The 22924-nt window shown below is 44.7% G+C and overlaps 3 long non-coding RNA genes across 10 annotated transcripts in view; 2 read left to right on the forward strand and 1 right to left on the reverse strand.

Annotated features, from left to right (window-relative positions):
• Nucleotides 1-18911, reverse strand: part of LOC127042908 (uncharacterized) — a 144013-nt gene extending 125102 nt beyond the window's left edge. For all 3 annotated transcript variants that reach the window (XR_007772093.1, XR_007772092.1, XR_007772091.1), the window contains exon 1: nt 18806-18911. This is a non-coding gene — a long non-coding RNA (uncharacterized LOC127042908). The remainder of the gene's footprint in view (nt 1-18805) is intronic.
• The window catches only part of LOC127042920 (uncharacterized), a 325760-nt gene that overhangs the window by 241606 nt on the left and 61230 nt on the right, over nt 1-22924 (forward strand). The window lies entirely within an intron of this gene.
• LOC127042903 (uncharacterized) overlaps nt 19098-22924 on the forward strand; it is a 45321-nt gene continuing 41494 nt past the window's right edge. For all 6 annotated transcript variants that reach the window (XR_007772076.1, XR_007772074.1, XR_007772078.1 and 3 more), the window contains exon 1: nt 19098-19177. This is a non-coding gene — a long non-coding RNA (uncharacterized LOC127042903). The remainder of the gene's footprint in view (nt 19178-22924) is intronic.

Here is a 22924-nt window from a genome sequence, read left to right on the forward strand (position 1 = left end):
AACATAAAGTGTTTTATTTCCACTATATTGATCAGTCTTTAACTAGAGGTGATCAAAAACAGCACGCACGCACACGCACGCACACACACGCACACACACGCACACAAATGAAGCCTTTCAGAAACGTCAGCCCAAATACCAATATGCATCCCCAGGAAACAACCCTGCCCCAAGAATTGACTCTTATTAGAGAGATGAAGACACAGAGCAAACTCTCCTGCTGCTGTTTGCAACTGCTTTCCCTAAAGATTCTACATCACAAAACTAACAAGACAGAATTTCTTCAAAGGAATAACACTAAGAAAACGAAGTAAAAGATAGTGTGTAAGACTGCCATCTGGTGATTCCCATCATAACTTCTATGATTTTATGTTCTCCTCCAGTGCTTCAAACATTTTTCTTTCTGCAGTAAACCTGCAAATGGCCAGTAAGACTTAACATTTCCTGGTTCTCATCAGTAATGTTAGCTTTGATAGTTTTCAGATGTTTCTCTTCCTTCTAAATATGTCCCTATTCCATTCACACATGCTGTATAACCCCAGGACTGCCTGGTGATTAACTTCCCTCTTCTTTATGTATTAATATAACTAAAGCAACAAGAGTACACAACAAAATGAGCTTCTCACTTCTCAAGATCTTCATGGAGATTTTACTAAACTTTCATTAGACATTAGGTCCTCTCCAGTCTGTGAAAATTCTAAAGAGAAGGCAGACTGAAAAGTGCGAGAGAGAGAGAGAGTATACACACCCATTGTAGATAGTTAAATATATCAAGCAATATTAAAATTAATATTGCCTGATATATTTAACTATCACATTCTTGGCTTCTGCTCATCCTCATGCAGCTCTACACATTTGTATTTTACTATTAGAGTGGAGCAAATAATTCAGTGAATAATTTACTTGATAATTTAGCCTCTTTATCTGCTGCCAAAATGTTCACTACCAGATCACAACGTGCTTGAATAATTTGTTATTCAAATTTACTTATGGAACTCTGAGACTATTTTATGGATTTCTCATGAACAGTTCATTATGATTCAGTGCTTAATATTCAAAATGTCAGGTGTGTCAGTTAGCCATGATTGTCACTTAAGTCACACTTTTTTTCCTGTTCCCAGATCAGATTACTAACTCCTATAATGAAGAGGAGGGTTGAAGAAACCCCTGTATCTTTGAATCTCTCAGGGACAGCATGGCAGGAGTAAGAGACAGCTTGTCATTAGGAAGTTGATCCTATCCCAAAGAAGTAAACGGGGGTCTGACTTTGAATTCACTGAGAGCAGGATGAGATTCCAAAAGAGAAAACAGCAATGAACATCCAGGGCAAAAAATACATAAGCCATTGATGAATATGAATGTAACAGTGACAACTTTCTCTCATCATCCAGAGAACAGATCATACTGTGCTTTTCCCTATTCTTATAACTGTTTCCATGAAAATGAGGAGTCATAGTTCTGATTATATGTTTTTTGTGAGACAATAGGGTGATATATAATCAAAATGCTCTACAGTGGGATTAAACTAAAGAGTTAGATCCCATTCTTCCCTCATGTACATTGATATATGTTTATCACATAACCTAAAAACCGTCACTGCATACAAATCAAGTGCAAAGCTCATCTGTGTTAAATCTTTGTATTACTGTCACCTCATCCTTCCTCCCTTACCCATCTCCATTTCTTTGTTAAACTCATTTGCTGTGTTTGCTCTTAATCTTATATTGTAAACTCATTTGGGCAGGGATTGATCTATTTGTAACTATTAGTTGCTGCTGTAATATAAATAAAATTATAATGAATAAATAGGAGCTTCACCCAGGCAAAGGAGGGCAAAACTGGACCCTTGGCATTCATCTTATTGCAGTAAGTACTTTATTGATGTTTGATGCTCCTGCAGTGTGGTTTCATGATGCAAATGCCTTACAATAGGATACATGCTAATTTTTGAGTTATACTGCTGTATGTCACTGGCATGACTACTAGCCATTCACATTTTACACTATAAGCAATAAGAATCTGAATAGTAGGCTAGATAAAAAACTTCTATAAGTCAAAGTGCTCAAATTTATATATAAAATCAGATCTCTCACTTTGTGCATATATTGTGAGGAAAGATATTTTCCCTGGCTCACATGTCCAGATACAGAAATATTGACATACATCTATGCAAACTACAGTATATGTCCTTACTTAAACATAGAGCATCCTGATTAGTACATTAAAAATCCACAAGAGATTGACATGATGCCCCTCTTTCTGTAATTTGTAATTTTCAGTGTGGTATAGTGGTATATTAAATATGTAGTGCTTCGATTTTACAAAGCCTTTTTGCAGACCCCATCTAGAATACTGATTAGATATACAGTACATTGTATAGAACAGTAGTGTAGACTTCCCTTCTTTATATAACTTCCTTAGAAATGGCCATTGTTTTGGATTTTGTAGTTGATTATTGATTGCAGCCTCTCCAAGGGTATTCAATGCACTAATTGTCCCTTAACAGGTATCTCTGAGGATCTTATAATTACAATGTTTTGCAATAATCTCTACCCATCTATTGACAGTTACAATTTTAACAAAATATATGATTGTTCAGAGATTATGTTTCTCTTCGGTGTTCGTACCTCCCTTTCTAATCAGCATTGACCTCAACAAAAAGATATATTTGGCAAAATATAAAGTTGCCACTCCTGTTGATGTCAATTGGAGTTCACAGAATAGGAGGAAGAATGTGCCTGATCCAAAGTCCATTGAAGTCAATAGGAGATTTCCCATTGTGCATAGGATGTCCAATGTCGTAATTATTCCCGCAGATTTTTCATTCAAAGCATATGGATGAACAAACATTGTGCCTATTTGGGTCCTCCAATGCAATCATGTCTGTATATGACTGTGTCAGGTGGAAGCTAAAGATACTAAGGAAACTCAAAACCCTCCATATGTTGAATGGATAGTGTCTTCCACTCCCACAATGTATTTGTTTCCAAGTGTCAATTTCCCAAACAAACATTAGCAAGACCCCATTAGAAAGCTGGGAAGGTCCTTAAGATCCCTCATTCCCTCTTCCCTGTCCCTTTAAATGACATAAATTCCATTAGGGCTGCCCGAGATCATTGTCTCTCTATCACTTACCAAAATCTTCACATTGATCCTGTTCATAGTGGTACAATGATGGAAAGTAACTTGCATTAGGGGCTGAAGAAGGCCATATCTGTTTTGCAGAACCTTCCCTCCAAATGTTAATGCTCACTCTCCCATTTAATTTTAGCAATATTGACTAACACCTTTAGTGGCAATGCCAAGTGTGATGGTGGTTGTAAAATATGGATAACTGAATTTATTTAATCTATACTGTGAAATATAACTGTCTGAGAACTATATTCTGCAGATATTTTCTATTAGGGGTTCTCCTTATCTGATGTTCCTATTTCCCATTTATTAGGAATCTAATGCCACACACAGAACACTGTCACTCCGCAGATGTTGTAAGCCTCACAATCTCTATTATATTGTCTTCTTCTCCGATTGTCTTTATATTGGTGGATGATTTTATTGAACTATACTTCTCCCATGAGAGGGCAAAGAGATAACTGGACAAACATAAGTCTACACACCAAGTTGTGACACACACACACACACACACCCTCGCTTGCCATAAACATATAAGGGAATGAAATCTTCAACTGTTAACTACTTCATTCTGCCCTGGACTTTTTTCTTATTTGTTCTTTGCCAACAGTAACTTTTGCTGAGGTTGAATTTTACTAGTTCTGGAATACAAGTGTCTTTTCATTCCATTTTTACACCTGGAATATTTGCAATTGCTTCCTCAGAGATCGACAGGCAAGTTCTCAACCCATTTGTCCCTTGGCTAGTTGTTAAGGGTATCTGGAATGCAGTATGTTCTAATTTTAGATCTCTGGCTAAGGCTATGTGCAAAGGTGTGAAAGTATCAGTGACTGAACTAAAATTCAATGTTCTAGTTCTGCAACTTGCAGTAGTTATATTTAATTAAAGTTTCCAAGATTTGTTTCATTGTATTCCCTATTTTAAAAAAGGCATTTCAATTCTGTAAGGAGACTGGCAAATTCTTTATGAAGACAGGAGGCCTATTAGTCCTTTCCCCTACATTTTTTTGAGGGTCAAGATCAAAACACATCACTTGCAGCAAAGACCGACATCTCCCTTTCCCCTTCTTTTCAAGCAACAGTCTCAATTTAAGGCAGTTCTTAGTAGCCTTTTCACAACCTAAAGGCGTGCATCTGAAATATTCAGCAGGAGAAAGCTGTATGTAACAAATGATAGATTTTTCCCCTCCAAACAGAATTGGCCACCAAGTTCTTATACTCTTCCACATTATGCCAGGACATTAAAAGTTTGAAAGACTGGTCCTTGAAAGACTGTTACTCATGCAAGTGACTTCTGTAGAACTGCTCATATGCTTAAAGTTAGTCATGTGCTTATTAGGACCTTGCTTGCTGAATTAGGACCTAAATGTTAATAGTTATTGAACCCTTAGATTCCTTGCCTTCTACTTTATTTTATAAGTGATCTGGTTATTCTAGTTTTTTTCCCTCAGTCCTTCAGATAACTGTTTTTTTCCATATGTACAAAGATCCTCAGTCTATATAGCCTGGGCCTGAAATAGATAGTATAAGCATATAACTTGTGTTATATGTGAAACAAGCAATTAAACCAATTAAGTTAAATACTTAAAGTTGCTAGCATCCTAGGCCTTGTTAAAACAAAAGGAGGAGATGGAGAGTGAGAAAAAGAAGAATGAATGGACAAGAGTGAAATGAAAGGATTGGACACCAAAACAGAAGAGAATTAACCATTGATATCTTCTAGAAATGAACCCTTGATAGTCATACCAGGCACTCAGATACCAGGATTATGGTGCAGTATAAATGTAAACAGAGTCAGAATGAGCTCTACCCTGACATCTGGTGGTGAATTATGAGGAATGTGGAAAGGAATTTTAGGTATTTGCATTGGCACACCCACCCCACCTAGCGTAGCCCACGGCAGCCTGGGATGGTTATTTTGACAGCTCTGGGATCCCCAATTTCTTTGTTATTGAGGCAGGAGAAATAAAGTGTTGTCACCCTGATTATGTGAATGAGGAACTATGAGACTGCTTTGTGACAGAGATGTCTCAATATCAATTAAGTAGCACTTGCTGGACAAGGGGCTGGGTGCCAAAACCCATTGAAATGAGAGAGGTTGGGGACTGGTGTGTGTACCTGATGGTATGGGCTCCTTTTGAGGGCCTGGAATGCCAATTGCACATCCTCCTCTCTCCACTGTTGAAGAGCAGAGCTAATTTTGATTCCATTAGGAGTCCATCTAGAGGCTGCTGAGATGAATTCACGTTGGGCCAATGGTGCACCAGCACCAGGGCTCCCCTACTACAAGCTGAAATCACTAAAAGAGCTGAAATCACTAAAAGTGCTAAGCTTACTGAGCTGAGATCACTGAGTGCTGTGTTAACTAGTGGGGGAGCCTGAAGATCTATCGCTAGAGCGGCTGGCAGAGTGGAGCAGTTTGCAGCATGTTGGAGCAGCCCATGGAACAGTGAGCGGAGTGGAGCGGTTGGTGGGGACAGCTGGAGTGGCTCACGGGTCGGCTGGAGGAGCGGCACAGCTGGTGTAGTGGAGCTGGTCGTGGTGAAGACTGCAGCAGAACTCCACAGAAAGGCAGAGCAGTTGGCCCTGGCCCACATAAGGTGCCCCTTAACACCCTGTGTGTGTGTGCCCCACCCCATTTCCACCCAGGTTGGGGGGTAAAACTCTGCAGATAACCTTTTGAACTCTGGGGTGGCACTGACCAGAGACTTTCGGGTTGTTGGACTTTGGGGTGATTGGACTTAACAACCTAAGGGGGAAAGGACATTGCCAAACATACTTAGAGGTGGGTTTTTGCTTATGGTTTGTGTTATAATCCTGTTTCTGGTGTTTCTCCAACGTGATGCCGCATTGTTTCCCTCCTTTATTAAAAGGATTTTGCTACACTCAGACTCCGTGCTTGCGAGTGGGGAAGTATTGGCTCCTAGAGGCGCCCGGGGGGGTGGTATGTAATTGTCCCAGGTCACTGGGTGGGGGTTCGAGCCGGTTATAGACTCATAGACTTTAAGGTCAGAAGGGACCAATGTGATCATCTAGTCTGACCTCCTGCACAAAGCAGGCCACAGAACCCTACCCATGCACTTCTATAACAAACTCCTAATCTATGTCCGAGTTACTGAAGTCCTCAAATTGTGGTTTGAAGACCTCAAGCTGCAGAGAATCCACCAGCAAGTGACCCATGCCCCACGCTGTAGGGGAAGGCGAAAAACCTCCAGGGCCTCTGTCAATCTGTCCTGGAGGAAAATTCCTTCCCAACCCCAAATATGGCAATCAGCTAAACCCTGAGCATGTGGGCAAGACTCACCAGCCAGCACTCAGGAAAGAATTCTATGCAGTAACTCAGATCCCATCCCATCCAACATCCCATCACAGCCCACATGGCATACTTATCTGCTGATAATCAATGATCAATTGCCAAAATTAAGCTATCCCATCATACCATCCCTTCCATAAACCTATCAAGCTTATTCTTAAAGCCAGATATGTCTTTTGCCCCCACTACTCCCCTTGGAAGGCTGTTCCAGAACTTCACTCCTCTAATGGTTAGAAACCTTCATCTAATTTCAAGTCTAAACTTCCTAGTGTCCAGTTTATACCCATTCGTTCTTGGGTTTTGCATTGTGTTATTGAAACAGAACCCCTGGATACTGAACCCGGCCCTTGTTGCTGCCAACTCAGATGGGCAAAAGGGTTACATAAATACCTGAATTGAATAGAGTAGAACACAAACTCACCTTCATTATTTTGCAGAATGTATGTGAACTTTTCCACGGGCTGCCTCTTTGTCCATTGGCAGTGCCTAAAATCACTACTTTAGCTATCAGAGCAATTTAGGACATCATACATAAGACAAAGTTTCTGTAAAAGCGCGATAGGACACGTTTAAGAATCTTCCTCAAATCTGAGCAACTAATATCTATATTTATAGGTTATGATCCTGAAAGGTGCTGAGCAAGTCTAGGAGGGATTGAGTGCCCTCAATTCCAACTGAAGTCCTGGAAATCCATGGAAGATGAGGGCACCCAGCAGTACCTTGAAGGAGGCACTAAGTACTTTGCAGGATCTAGCTCATAATCACCACTTGTTAGAAATGCTTTTGTACAAGCTATAGGGTTTTGAATACATCTTTGCATTTTGCAGAGAGTCAGGAATTACACCTCTGGTTCAGGCTTATCAGCATTGCACCAACTCCATTTTATTTCTCTGGACTTTTCTCTAAGTTAGACAGATATGTTCCAAAACAGACATTCATGTGTGCCAAAATATGTGGACTCATACTGCTGCCTCTTTCCACACTCCATCTGCCGTGCAAGCTTTTGTTCTACTGCACATCCTGAGCCACTCCACCTCCCACAAGATTAGTTGCCTGCAAATTAAAAAATGTTACCAAGAGCCTTCCTCAGAAATTAGGAGTCATTCTGGCCTGTTCTTCCCTCTGTTTATGTCTACCTTTAAATGTGCATAGTAAACTGTACATTGTCAGACTACTTTCTTTTGTGGTGTAGCATTAGCTGTTGATCATAATGAGACATCAGAGTTTCTGAGGTCTATGTGATGATTCACTAATGAACATTATATGAGTTGCTTATAACAAGTCAAACATGTGAGGTTTGCCAGCGGTAGTAGGATAGTATTCACGTCTAGATAACTAGACTTTTCAATATGAGAACTCACATATTTTCAACTGAAGAACCCAGTTCCTGTTTTCATCTTAGAACAATTCAAACCAATCCAGGTTTTGTAGTGATTGTACAGATCCTCTGTTGTTGGTTTTTTTTAGTGATACTGTATGAAAATTACTTCTGAGTAAAACCAAATGAGATTCAGTATATTGTCTTCAAAGAGTTGCCATGGTAATATTCATTAGCTGTGTTGTGATAAATACATAATGCTCCAGGTTACTTTGAAATATGAAAAGAGCTTAAAATTTGTCAGTCTCATCCTAATTCTGTCACCATAAGGATGACATGAAATAGTCAGGGCTTTGATTTTTGACAGTCAAAACTTGTCAGCAAAATAAGACACAATTTGGGCCCTAAATTACCAGGAGATTGAAAGAAACAACGCATCATCAAGGCTATAAAAGCCAAACTTAAAATAAATGCAAAAGGAGGGAGAGGCACAGTTGTCTTTTTTTTTTCTCTCTCCCTCTGAAAAAGTGTTTTATTTCAGTAACTTCATCCCATAGGAAAAAAGGATTTGAGCTGTACCACATTACAATCATTATATACAGGTTATGGGAAAAGCGCCATTCCCCAGAACCAAGAGAAAGATACCCAATCTATGAAAGTGGTGTACACAAAGTTTTAAGACTGATCACTATGTTCAGGGTTCATTTATTATAACAATCAATCTCTAAAACGTCAAAGACTGCACTAGCACAGGGGTGGGGGAATCTAAAATATAGAACAAAAAAAGTTTAATTCTTGGTTCTACTTTGCAAAGTGACAGAGCAAAGTGGCATCATGGGGTTCTGTGTTTATTGCATCCTAATGATTTCCATATCAAAAGTGATCTGTTTACAAGTAACAGAAATGTCTTTACTTGCAAATTCATCCTGTTTTGAGAGCCAGCTTAGGTCATTTCCTTACCATACACTATCACCAGTAATAAAGGTTCTTCGAGCTAAATGATGCACTTATTTCTGTGATTGAAGTAGAACTGATATGTAATGATGTTATGAATACTGAGATGTAGCCATTTTATGAACACTAATTCACCTACAGCTCTGGGATATTAGAATTGCCTGTATGTCTATTCCACTAACTTATTGGGATTTGTGGAATGTTTATTACAGGGGTAGGCAACTTATGACATGCGTGCCAAAGGCGGCACGCAAGATGATTTTCAGTGGCACTCACACTGCCTGGGTCCTGGCCACCAGTCCAGGAGGCTCTGAATTTTAATTTAATTTTAAATGAAGCTTCTTAAATAAGGTTTTTAAGATGTTGTCATAACATTTTTCCCAGATTTGGACCTTAGCATCCAAAATATGGGTGTTAGCATGAAAACCTTCAAGCTTAGTTACCAGCTTGGACCTGGTAAAGCTGCCACCACCCAAAAAATTAGAGTGTTTTGGGGCACTCTGGTCCCCCCAAAAACCTTCCCTGGCGACCCCAAAGACCCAAATTCCTTGAGTCTTACAACAAAGGGGAATAAACCATTTCCCCGCCCCTTCTCCCTTTCAGGTGTTCCCTCCCTGGGTTCCTGGAGAGATACACAGAAGCAAGCTTCGTGAATCTAAACAGAGGGACTCCACCCTCCCTGTTTCCAGTCCTGGAAACACATAAGAGAGCTAATCTCTCTTCTCCCTTACCCAGAGGGTATGCAAAGTCAGGCTTAGTAAATCTAACACAAGAGATTTTCCCCCTGACTTCTTCCTCCCACCAATTCCCTGGTGAGCTGCAGACTCAATTCCCTGGAGTCCCCACTAAAGAAAAACTCCAACAGGTCTTAAAAAGAAAGCTTTATATAAAAAGAAAGAAAAAATACATAAAAATGGTCTTTCTGTATTAAGGTGACAAATACAGGGTCATTTGCTTAAAAGAAAAAAACTGAATAACCAGCCTTATCCAAAAAGAATACAATTTAAACATTTCAGCAGCTACACACATGTAAATACAAAAAAAAACAATATAAACCTTATTGCCTTACTATTTTTGTACTTACAACTTGGAAACAGAAGATTAGAAAGCTGGAGATAGAAAAATCACTCTCATAGCCGAGAGGGTCAGACCCAAGATAAAGAACAAAGAACTCACACACAAACTTCCCTCCACCCAGATTTGAAAAAGTCTTGTTTCCTGATTGGTCCTCTGGTCAGGTGTTTCAGGTTACTGGTGTTACCCCTTTACAGGTAAAAGAACATTAACCCTTAGCTATCTGTTTATGACAGATGTTTACTTCACATACTACAATAGTTTAGTTATATATTATAGACTTATGGAAAGAGACCTTCTAAAAACGTTAAAATGTATTACTGGCACGTGAAACCTTCAATCAGAGTGAACAAATGAAGACTCGGCACAGCACTTCTGAAAGGTTGCCGACCCCTGGTTTATTATATGCCTATAATGCTTAAATTCAGTGGGGTTAGTTAGGAAGGTGACACAATGGCCTCCCAGATAAGAACACCCAAGCACACACTTGAAAGACAATGGAATACTTCCAGGATCTAGGCCAGTGATTTTCAAACTGGGGGTCGTGAAGTAGTACTGGGCCATACAGCATAAGGCACTTAGTTGTGGCGGCTCTTGTCGGCACCGCTGACCAAGACATTAAAAGTCTAATCAGCAGTGCTGCCTGGCTAAGGCAGGCTAGTCCCTACATGTTCTAACCCCGCACTGCACCCCGGAAGCAGCCAGCAGCAGGTCCAGCTCCTAGCCTGGGGGGGCCATGGAGCTCCACAGACTGCTCCCACACTACCAATGGCTGGGAGCTTGTGTGCCTCTGCTTAGGAGACGGACCTGCTGCTGGCTGCCTCTGGGAAGCCTGTGCCCCAAACCCCAACCCCCAGCCCAGCGCTGAGCCCTCCACCCAAACCTGGAGCCCTTTCCTGCACCCCAAACCCCTCATCCCCAGTCTCACCCCAAAGCCTACACTCGCAGCCCAGAGCCCTGGTCCCCTCCCACACCCTAACCCCCTGTCTCAGTCCAGAGCCCCCTGCTACACCCCAAATCCTTCATTCCCAGCCCCACCCCACAGCCATCACCCCTGCACCCCAATCCTCTGCCCCAGCCCTGAGCCCCTCCCACACCCAACCCCCTCATCCACAGCTCCACTGGGTCACAGGCATCTGCAATTTTCTTCAACTGGGTCGCCAGAAAAAAGTTTGAAAACCACTGCTGTAGGCCAAAGTGACACAGCTGTTGTTCCAGGCTGGGAGGACATAGATCGAGAGAACTATAAACAGTTTAAAAGTTTCTTGATCCCTGAAGGGGAGGGGGACAAGTCACCACAGGTTGCCTAGAGACTGTCACTGAGCTCTGGCAGGGAGGTAAAAGTAGAGTTTTGCAGAAAAGTCTATATAGACTTAGTCCTAAGGTCCCTATGTGGAAGATGGTTAAACACCTGGTAAACCAGACACACATGCAGTGTGTCCTATTCTTTAAAATAAATTTTCTCTGAAATACTTTCCTTCTAAACACTTTGCCTTAAGGAGGCTTGTGACAGGGTATACAAACCCCACACTGGCATGGAAGGCGTTACAGAGCTGCTTTGGGCTACAGTGGAACTGACTCACCTCACCAGCAAATCATGCCAGGACTGGAGGAGGAGTTAAGTCAGATGGGGGCAACCCTGGGAAGGAAACAGGCTCTCAGAGAGAGGCCGGAGTCAGCTGAAACTCTGTCCTTGCAGAAAAGAGAATATGGTTTGCCTGGGCTAAGAGACTTATACTGGAGACTAGTGGACTCTGGACCACCAAAGCCCTCTGAAGTAAGAAAGGCAAATATCCTGGCTGAAGCTCCCTTCAGGTTCTTTTCCTTTATGCTTTTATTTAACCTCATTTGTTGACTCCAGACTGTTTTGTTACTTTCACCTGGAACCCTGATTGAGGGATAAGGGTTCGGGGGGTTGGGGCGGAAGTCAGAAGGCCTGGGCCAGAGGTCTGAACAATGGCCCTGCTAGGCTGCCCCCGCCCCGCCCCATTGGGTGCATCAATTGGATCCATACTCATATGCTTCCCATGAAGGGGGCACACTGCCAAAGACAGGTTTGTGACAAGGCTTTTGTTGTTGTTGGTTACCACTGTCATGGCTTTTAGAAAGACCAGAACTACAGGGTCTGAGTTTGAGTCAGACCTGCTGAGGCTTGATCATAGTTAGTATTCGGCATAGGTGCTGACTCTGGGGGTGCTCCAGGAGTGGAGCACCCACAGAAAAAAATGCAGCCCCCTGATCAGCTCCTCCCCCACCCGTGCCTCTCACCCACAGCACCACAGATCAGCACATCCTCCTCCCCTCAGCGCCACCAATCAGCTGTTCAGTGGCATGCAGGAAGTCCTGGGGGGCAATGGCGAGGAGTAAGGGTGGGGGTGCACTTGGGAGAGGGGCAGAACAGGGCAGGGTGTTGGGGGAAGGGGTTGGGCAGGGCCAGAGCAGGGGTCGAGCACCTCCCAGAATATTAGAAAATCAGCACCTCCAGTACCTGCGACTGCAATTCAGGGCCTGGGCCAAAAAAGAGGACTGTGTGATTCCACCAGGAATCAGGTGACAGCTTGAGGCCTGAAACCTGAAAGGGAGGAGCACCTGACGAGACCAATTCACTCAGTAACTCAGGCCCGGTGCAACCATTTAGGCAAACTAGGCAGCCGCCTAGAGTGCCTAGTGGTTGGGGGTGCCTAGAAGTCCCCTCAGGCAAGGAGGTGGAGTGGAGGTGAGCTGAGTGGGGGGGTGTGCGGGGAGGGCTGCCCGCAGTAACGGGGGGGCGCACAGAGGAACAGCTCCTCGCCCCAGCTTACTTCCACTCTGCCTCCTCCCCTGAGCACACAGCCCAGCTCTAAGTCTCCTCCAACCGGCGCCGCAAGCCTGGGCGGGGAGGAGAATTAGAGCAGCGCCGGCGTGCTCAGTGGAGGAGGCGGAGCCGAGGTGAGCTGGGGCGGGCTACCCAGGCAGGGTTAGCGGCAGGTGCGGGCGGGAGGGGGGGAAGTCTTCCCAGGCAGGGTTAGCTGCCATGGCGGGCGGGAGGGGGGGAAGTCTTCCCAGGCAGGGTTAGCTGCCATGGCGGGGGGGAAGTCTCCCTGTGCGGGGTTAGTTGCCATGGGGGGATGAGGGGGGAGAGGGGTTAGCTGTCACGGTGGGAGGTGGTAGCTGCTGCGGGGGGGCTCCCCAGGTCGGGGGCTGAGTTAGCTGCCGTGGGGGGGCGGGGTTAGCTGGGTGGGGGGTGCAAGGTGGAAGTTTAGCCTAGGGCATGAAACTTCCTTGCACCGGCCCTGCAGTAACTGACACATTTCACCATTGCATCCCTATTGTCTGGTTTCGCCCTATAACGGTAGTAAATAATTCTAATTATAATGAAGCCAAGTGATCACAATCCAACTAATGTCTTCTTAGATTGTCACTGTAGTGCCACCAGGGGTGAAAACTAGCAAACACTATTGTCACTGAAGTTAGAAAACATGGTTATGATATACAGAGGAGTCAGCGCTGAGAAGTAAGTAAATGTGCCATTTTTTGCAGTCATTTTTAAGACCAGAACTGCCCATGTTCTCTGGAGGGACTATTCATGAGGAAACAGGAAATGTGGGGAGTTAGACTGGGTGGGAGCAGCTCAGCCACATGGACAGAGGGGTGCATAGGGTTTAATAAAGTTCCACTTGTTCAATTTAACCTTCGCTCTTTGCAAAGGAAACACTTAGATGCTGCCAGCGGCTTTCCAAACGAGTCCTTTTCCATGGAATATAGTGCTATCAATTAGCTGCACAGTGCCATTAATTACCAGCTGTCCTCTGATGGCTGCTGAAAGTTCTGCTCCAAGCTTGAGGTGCACAGCAACATCCATTCCTGCTAGAAGCTGTTTTTACTTCAAACAGTAAGTTAGTCCTGTTCCATAGTGCAGCAGTCAATTGTTTGGCTGAGTGTCAGAAGCAGCTGTTTACAGAACAATTTAATTTGCAGCCACCTCCTGGTTTTGCTTTGGTTCTCCTGCAGTGCTTAAACTGTAATGAAGATGATGGTGGATCGCTGCCATGTAAAGGTTTGCAACATGCAAAACCAGATTTAATCAGTGGAATCCAGGATGTATTTTTCATTTTCTATCAAAATAAATGTACCTTCTGTGATGCTGGCAGCCCAGCTCTTGCCCAGGCTGCAGGCATTAGCTAAGAACTGAAATTCCTAACTGGAGATTAGACCAATTCACCTGTATGTTAGTTTTGCTCAAAATAGGTATTAGTTTTGTAATAACGTAGTTAGTGCTTAATTTTTGCCAGGGCTGAGCCCTGGCACCTCTAGATCAGGCAGTTCATAGCCCCAGCACCATTGGACTTGCTGCATCAGTTATGAAAGTAAAAATATTGCTTGAGTCCCAGCACCTCTTTCATTACAAGTCACTACTTCATTACAAGTAGTGTTTAGATTATGAAATGCTTGCACGTTACTGCATGCATTAATCTCACTTACAGTGCCCCTATTCCATGTTATTAATAAAAGCTTACATATATTCTTTGTAACTTTGAAAATGTTTGCTCTGAACTTGTGAACTCAGGCACAAGAATTGTTCCCTCCTCTCCAGGAGGACATAAAAACAGATGGGTCATCAAGGAACACTGCAATTCAAAGGATTCGTTAATGGCCCTATTGCACCTGGGAAATCCTATGTTCAAGGAATCTGGTCCCCAGGACTTGGAAGCTGAATGAAGGAAATAAAGCAAAGCCACAGGAAAAATTACTATCTTTTTGGCTGTTTAAACTCTGACAGGGCCAGAGACTCTAAACTGAAGCCAAAGATCTCCAGGGGCTGCCTCCTGGGTCCACCATGAAAGACAGTTTGAATTGACAGACTGTCACTCTTAGGATGTAGATATCAGCTCATTTCTGTATATGTATGTTTGATTTAACCTGTAAATAACATTTCTTTCTCCTAGTTTATAAACCATTAGATATTTTGTTAAAGGACTGACTACAGGCATTGTAAGATCAAGGGTACCAATTGATATGGGATATGTGACTGGTCTCTTGGGACAGGAAGCAACCTGAATGAGATGTGATTTTTGGTATAGGTGACTATTTATCATTAAGTCCCATTTGTCTGAGGGCAAGCCCTCTGGGCTTGGCTACACTAGCACTTTACAGCGCTGCAACTTTCGCGCTCAGGGGTGTGAAAAAACACCCAGCGCGGCTCCCAGCGCTGCAAGCTACACCCGTAAGGGATGTGGTTTACGTGCAGCGCTGGGAGAGCTTTCTCCCAGCGCTGGCTCTCCGACCACACTCACACTTCAAAGCACTGCCGCGGCAGCGCTCCTGCAGCACTGCCGCGGCAGTGCTTTGAAATTTCAAGTGTAGCCATACCCAGAGTCTAAGGGGATTGTCTGAGACTCCATGGTAAGATTTAAAGTGATCCAGGGGTTCACATTTGTTACTGGAGTTGCCAGGTGTCCAGTTTTCAAATGGAATACCTGGTTGAAAAGGGACCCTGGCAGCTCTGGTCAGCACTGCTGACTGGGCCATTAAAAGTCTGGTTGATGGCACAGTGGGACTGGCAGACTCTCTGCCTGGCTCCACATGGGTCCTATGAAGCAGCCAACATGTCTGGTTCCTACGCAGAGGGGTGGCCAGGGAGTCTCCATGCACTGCTCCCGCCCACAGGTTACACCTCAGGTACCTACTTCACAGGTCCCATTGGCTGGGAACCATGGCCAAGGGAGCTGTGGAGGCAATGCCTGTAGGCAGGGACAGCCCACAGAGCCCCCCCAGGAGCTGGAGGGACATGTCAATTCCTGGGAGCCACCTGGGGTCAGTGCCACCTGGAGTCTGCACCCCAAATCCCTTCCTTCATTCCAACACCCTGTCTCAGACTTGAGCCCCCTCCAGCACCCAAACCCCTCAGCCCTGGCCACACCCCCAGAGCCCCATACCCCCACAGCCTGCACCCACAGCCAGAGCTGTCACCCTCTCCTGCACCCCACCCCCCTTCCCCAGCCCAGTGAAAATAAGAGAGGGTGAGAGAGAGCAGGGGATGGGCTCAGAGAAGGGGCAGGTCAAGTGTGTTCAGTTTTCTGCAATTAGTAAGTTGGCATGCCTATCAAGAAGCCTATACAGCTTCAGTCTTCCTGTATCTGTCCTCAGATCATTCAGCACCACCGTGCGCTTCCCACAGCAAGTCTGCCTGTGTGGAGCTCTTGGGGAAACCTAAAAGCCCTGCACCCCAACTTCACAGTCAGTAGTGACTCTCAGCCAGCATTGTAAAATGGGTTTATTAGTCAACAGGTACACAGCATAGAACAGAACTGGTAAGCCCAGAAATCAGTAACTTTCAGCCAAATCCATCTTTGGAAGACCCCGGGCAAGAAGCCCTAGACTTCCCCCTCCTGGAAAAAGAGTGCTCTGACCCCTGCTGCCTGGCCTCCGACCCGCTCATTGCTTCTCCTCCTGGGCTTTGTCCTGCTTCCTGGGCTGTGTCACATGGCTGCATCCCCCTCCTGCGTCTCAGGGTACAAAGGGCATCAGCCATCGCCTACATGCAAGCAGCTGGGCAATCTCACCTAACCCAGGGGCCTCACAACCAACTCCCACCACCTAGGCATTGGTGCTGTACACAGGGAAACTGAGGCACACAGTATTAATACAGGACAGTAAGACTCACATGCAACATAACAAGGTGAAAAACCCTACTTTGTCACACCAGGTACCTGTGCAGAGCTGTAAGAAGTTTCTCTCTTGTTCTCCTGCAGGGTGTATAGACCACATCACAAGCTAGCCCTGCTTTTAAAAGAACATAAGAACGGCCATACCAGGTCAGACCAAAGGTCCATCTAGCCCAGTATCTATCTCCCTACAGGGGCCAGTGCCAGGTGCCCCAGAGGGAGTGAACCTAACAGGCAATGATCAAGTGATCACTCTCCTGCCATCCATCTCCATCCTCTGACAAACAGAGGCTAGGGACACCATTCCTTACCCATCCTGGCTAATAGCCATTTATGGACTTAACCACCATGAATTTATCCAGTTCCCTTTTAAAAGCTGTTATAGTCCCAGCCTTCACAACCTCCTCAGGTAAGGAGTTCCACAAGTTGACTGTGCGCTACGTGAAGGAGAACTTCCTTTTATTTGTTTTAAACCTGCTGCCTATTAATTTCATTTGATGACCCCTAGTTCTTGTATTATGGGAATAAGTAAATAACTTTTCCTTATTCACTTTCTCCACATCACTCATGATTTTATATACCTCTATCATATTCCCCCCTTAGTCTCCTCTTTTCCAAGCTGAAGAGGCCTAGCCTCTTTAATCTCTCCTCATATGGGACCCTCTCCAAATCCCTAATCATTTTAGTTGCCCTTTTCTGAACCTTTTCTAGTGCCAGTATATCTTTTTTGAGGTGAGAAGACCACATCTGTACACAGTATTTGAGATGTGGGCGTACCATGGATTTATATAAGGGCAATAAGATATTCTCAGTCTTATTCTCTATCCTCTTTTTAATGATTCCTAACATCCTGTTTGCTTTTTTGACCGCCTCTGCACACTGCGTGGACATCTTCAGAGAACTGTCCACGATGACTCCAAGATCTTCTTCTTTGGGAACTGAGATGAAGCTTCATGAGCTCCAAATGCTCCAGAGTGATGAGGAAACTGAGGCAGGGAAATCCCTGTAGGGTTTTTTTTCTTTTGTGCAAGCTAAAATAAGAGTAATTGTGTTTAGAAACCATTGCAAAGGTTTCTACCCGTATCCCTTACCAGTCATGCATCCCTGGAAAGTTAAGCTTATTCTGTTAGGGAGACTGCGGGGTCAGCACTGGTCATAGAGGCCTAGTGCTGCTGAGTCATCAGGCCCCATTTCCATGAAGGGGTAACAAAGGATCTGTGCCCAGAATGGGCCAGAGAGTCCAACGAAAGAGACAGTGCAGAGCCTGCCCAAACCAAAGGAAGCCTAAGAGCACATCATGTTGGGACTCAAACACTGCAGCCTTGTGAGTGTGCAGCAGCAGCAGCTCTACCAGGGCTGTGACACATGAATTTTTGCAACCTTTTTCCTTACTCTGAAATGTCCCTATTTTGCACTTTTTCTGCAGTCATTTACCCAGTGGTCTGTGTTTACAAACTCATTCAAGTAAACTCCAGAATTAAGACCTTCTAGTCCATTTCCCCCACCCAGGGCCGTCCCTACCCCTACACAAAGTACGCAGTTGTGTAGGGCACCAGGAAATCTGGGGCACCAAATTTCCTGGTGCCCTATGCAGTTGCGTGCTGCTCCAGCCACTGCTCTGGTTCTTTCTCATGGCCCTCCACTCTGCCCCCTGCAACACCTCTTCCTGCCCCTGCTCTGCCCCAGCCTCGCCCCCACTCCACCCCTCCCCCTGAGGACTGCAGCAGGGGTCAGGCGCCCTGTACTCACCAGGTGGCAGTAAGTGGAGTGACCCTGCCCCAGCCCACTCCGCTTCGCATTGCCGGTGAGTGCTGGGGGGTGGTTCCCCCTGTCCTCCAAGCCCCAAGGCTGGGAGCCAGGAGAGCAGAGTGGAGTGGGCTGGGACTGGGTTACTCCACTTTCCGCTGCCCCATGAGTGCAGGGTGAGGCCTGCCCTGCACTCACCAGGCAGAAGGAAGTGGAGCCAGCTGGCCTCAACCTTCTCTGCTCCAGCGGCTCGTGCTGGGGGGCAGTTTTCCCCCGTCCCCCAAGCCTGCTCCTGTTGCCCTTCGCCCCGCAAAGGCCTGGGGGCCACACACACACACACTGCAGGGGGGCTGCGTAGGGCACCAAAATGGCTAAGGAGAGCCCTGCCCTCATCCCCCATTCTCTGGGACTTCAGACTTTGATTTAGCGAATTCTTGCAGCTTTCTTAGGGCCACACACCTCCTGTAGCTGGCTTAAAACCCTGTCCATTGGAAAAGTCTTACTTTTCAGAGTAACAGTTGCTCCCCTCATGCCCTTTCTTTTCATATTTTGTCTTTATCTTATAGTCCTTAAACAAATTGCCCCATTCAGAATCAGAACACAAACTAAAATACCACATTCCTACCTGCTTGCTTCAGATTTAAGACTTTTAGTTCCTATTATGACTCCACTCAGGAACTTTCCATGCCCTATTTCTTCTTGCTTATCTTTCTGAGAACATAAGCTAGAAAATATTTCACACCCCTTTTGTTATCTTCCTTCCAGACTATACCACACCACTATCTGCACCCTCTGGCTGTCAGCAGTACATCAACCAATAAAGTTGTAACTTGTACATGGCAAGTGACACTTTTTTCATAAAACATTGGCTATGGAATTCATTGCAGCATTTACAGAAATATACACAAAGCCTTTTGTGTACATCAGGCTCTGCTGCAGTAGAGATCTTAGAGAGCAAGATTCAAATAGCCCAGTTTTCTCTGCACTTCCAGAGACAGTAAGTAACTAATAGCTCATGTTTAAGGTGACAATTTAGTCACAGGTATTTTTAGTAAAGGTCATGGACAGGCCATGGGCAATAAACAAAAATTCATGGCCCATAACCTGTCCATGACTTATTAAAAATCTGTTAGATTAAATCTGGAGGGAGGGGCACGCTGCTGGAGGAGCACCTCGGCCCAGCAGCACAAGCTGCCTCCATCCCAGAAACCACTGCCTGGGGCCACCGGAGCAGTAGCTGCTTGGGTGGCCCTGGGGTGAGCCACATTGGCCCCTGCAGAAGTCACAGATGTTGTGGAAAGTCACAGAATCCATAACTTTCCACGACTTCCCTGACAGACATGGAGCCCTACTCATGTTTCCTTTAGGAAGAGAGTGGGGGAGACTGCACTTCTACAGACGGCATGATTATGGGGCAGTAGAGGAGGGAGCTGCCAATAGCCTAAGAGAAGACTGGAGTGTCAACCTGTTTTTGATAAACCGGTGGGGTGTTCTATAATTTGATTTCACCAGGCCAGGAGGCATGCCAAACCAGAGTCCTGACTGGCTTCATTCAGAGCATCAGTCCAGTGACTCCATGACCCCTGGCTCTGGGTGTGTGGGAGCAGGTGGGCACTGCATACCTGGGGCAGGTGATCAAGGAAGGTGTGGGGTTGGGCAGAATGTCGGCTCTCCCCCTTATTGTTGGCCAGCATGAAGGATATGACAATACCTGGACAAACCTTGTTAAATTGTATATATATATTTTGGGAGCCCAATGTATTGACAATCCACGTGTTTGTGTGAGACTGTAGAGAACTTCTTTAGAAGGAAAGTAGGAGGAATGTAATCTTTCAGAGATAATAGGATCAAAGGAATTTTGGGGACAATGCGTGTTAAGTGGATTTCCTAGGAAATACTTGAGGAGAATGCAGATGACCCATCTCAAATCCATCCTTTTGAAGCTGCACTGTGAACAGAGACCTATTGCCCGGCTGCTTACCTACTGAAGGTCTCTTCAAAGAGGGAAACTGGATAAATGAGTGACTCTTACTCATGAGTGTTCTTGTTCAGAGCCAAAGGTGTGATTGACTGGAAGCCACCAGAAAACCCTTGGTGGGAGTTGAAGGACTGCTCCTGCCAGAGACCATGTTGCAATTGGGGCAATCTGTGTTAAGTTTATTAGCGTGTGTAGATTTTTTGGGTTTCCATACATTTTCTCTGTAATGCTTTTACCTTAAAGAATAAATGTGCTTATTAGAAAAAATTGAGTGGTAACTTATAATTGTCACAATTATACCGTCCTGTGTCTGAGGAGATATGCAAAGCAGGCCTACTTATTCCCAGCAAAAGACTGTTGGCCTAGCACAGTGAAGGCTGAGAACAGTTAAGCCTAGCTCTGAAGGCAGCATTACCATTAGCAGCAAGGCAGAAGTAAGGGTAGCAGTACCGCAACCCGCCCCCATATAACCTTGTGACCCCCTCCCCACACAACTCCTTCTGGGTCAGGACCCCTGCAGTTAAAATGCATGAATTTTCAGATTTAAATAGCTGAAATCCTGAAATTTATGATTTTTAAAAACCAGTGACCATGAAATTGACCAAAATGACCTGTGAATTTGGTAGGGCCCTAACCATGAAGGCAATGGAATGGAGCCCTCTCAAATGGTTTCGTACTGGACATGGAATTTGTGTTGCAGAAAAATTTTGGTGATGTTTTAGGGACAGTCCACTATGTCAATGTAGGCAGCCACAAACCATGGCTAATGCTGTGAGTTTGTCATGGCAGTCACAGAAGTCATGGATTCTGGGACTTTCCGGGACTTCTGCAGCAGCTGGTGCGACTGACCCCTGGGCAGCCGCATTGACCACTGCTGGGGCAGTCTTGGAACACTCCCCTCCTCCCCTGCTAGAGCACTCATGTCGGTTCTGGATCGTGTGCTGCCACCCCTCCTCCCCCGGAGCACCTGCGGAGGTCCTGGGTCACCTCCTGTCCCGGAGGACCCAAGATTTAGTCAGCGATATATAGTTCAAGTAATGGGCAGGTCACAGGCTGTGAATTTGTTTATTGCCCGTGATCTATCCATGACTTTTACTAAAAATACCTATGACTGAAACATAGCCTTAACCATGACACACATTGTTGAGGACTGCAAAATGACTCAGCTTCCTGGAGAGCTTCATGCCTTGAACATTGTTGATAAGAACACTGTGGCTTGGCTTGACCAGACTGCATACACTAAATAGTATTTGCCCCACAAATAACAGAGAAACAGGGATTAAATTGTGACTCACATGTGAGTAAGAGTCATAATGCCTTCTGGGGCTACCCTAAAATGCTGCAGCTTAGCATTGCTTTGCTCAGATCTGTGCCAAAGGTCTTATTAGACATAGCAGGTGTATTAACTTATCCTACTCTTGTTAATTAGCTTGAATTTGAATAGGACCATTTATATACTAGATTAAAAAAAATACAGATGCACTCACTATAACCCTGATCCCATCAGTATATGCTATAAGGAAATAAATAGAGTTAATGTGTCCCACTGCTGTGCTGTATGAAACTCTAGCTTAACCCTCAGAGTGTAAATAAATTGATAGGAGGCAGTTCTAATACCCATTGCCACTATGCTGATATTTTTGTTTCAGGGAAATTGAGAATATGTTGAAAGGTCTGTGTGGCTTTTCTATTTCACCCACTTCTGCTTGTCCCCTCATTTACCTCAGAAGAATATTACCGTTTGTCTGCCAATGGCTTGCAATTTGTGTAGCTGAAAACATACTCTTACCCATGCTGATTTTGGAAGGACAATGCCGCAATTATATATTGGCAAACCTACTTTCACAAATCAGCTGCATCATGTGCCTAATCACTTATACTGTGTACTCTGTATTTCCAGTGCCAGATATACTGAGTGCTCAGTAAAGAATAATGAAGTACAAGCCATATAAAAATGGCAACTGAAAAGAAAAAACATTTTAGACCAGACTGGGAAGCTGGAGGCTTCTCCCAGCAGTGCTTAATGTGAACTGAAAAAGGTGCCAGCGAGGGCTCAGCCTCAGCAAGCCCCGGTATAAATGAAGCCCTATCAGAGAGACGACACCAACCAATTAAAATGTCAAAAACAAAGATATAAAATATTCATGGGAACCAAGTGAAATACAAGATGAACCAGTGAATTGAGTTACATTGTGGTCCAGTTTACAGTCATTAGACCTTGTCTTTCATTTCAGTATTGCCTAAAGAAGAGCTCTGTCTAGCTTGAAAGCTTGTCTTTACCAAACAGAAATTGGGCTAGTAAGAGATATTACCCACCCACCTTGTCTAGCACAGTATAATCACTTTTAGGCAAGATGTTAGGACCTGACCTTGGAGCCCTAAGTATACACACATTTCACTGAAGCTCGGTAATCCGCTTTGTTCTGTTTGCTAATCCTTATGATCACTTAAAATTTACCTTTTGTAGTTAATAAAATTATTTTTTGTTTATTCTTAAACCCAGTTTGTGCAATTCATAACCGGGCACGGGGAGGGGGTAGAAAGCTGTGCATATCTCCTTCCACTTTGAGGGAGGGGGCAATTTTTATGACCTTATGCTATATAGATCTCCATATAACATAAGCCAATATAATTTTGGGTTTACATTCCAGAGGATGTGTGCACAGGAGAGCTGGGCATTCCCCTAGCTGAGCCCTGCCAGAGAGCTAATTGCAGACTCTGTGTGACTCTGCAGCTGGGTGTCTCCCAGTCTGTGTGTGTGCTGGA

This window comes from Gopherus flavomarginatus, chromosome 1, assembly GCF_025201925.1.
Source record: "Gopherus flavomarginatus isolate rGopFla2 chromosome 1, rGopFla2.mat.asm, whole genome shotgun sequence".
Taxonomy (NCBI): Eukaryota; Metazoa; Chordata; order Testudines; family Testudinidae; genus Gopherus; species Gopherus flavomarginatus.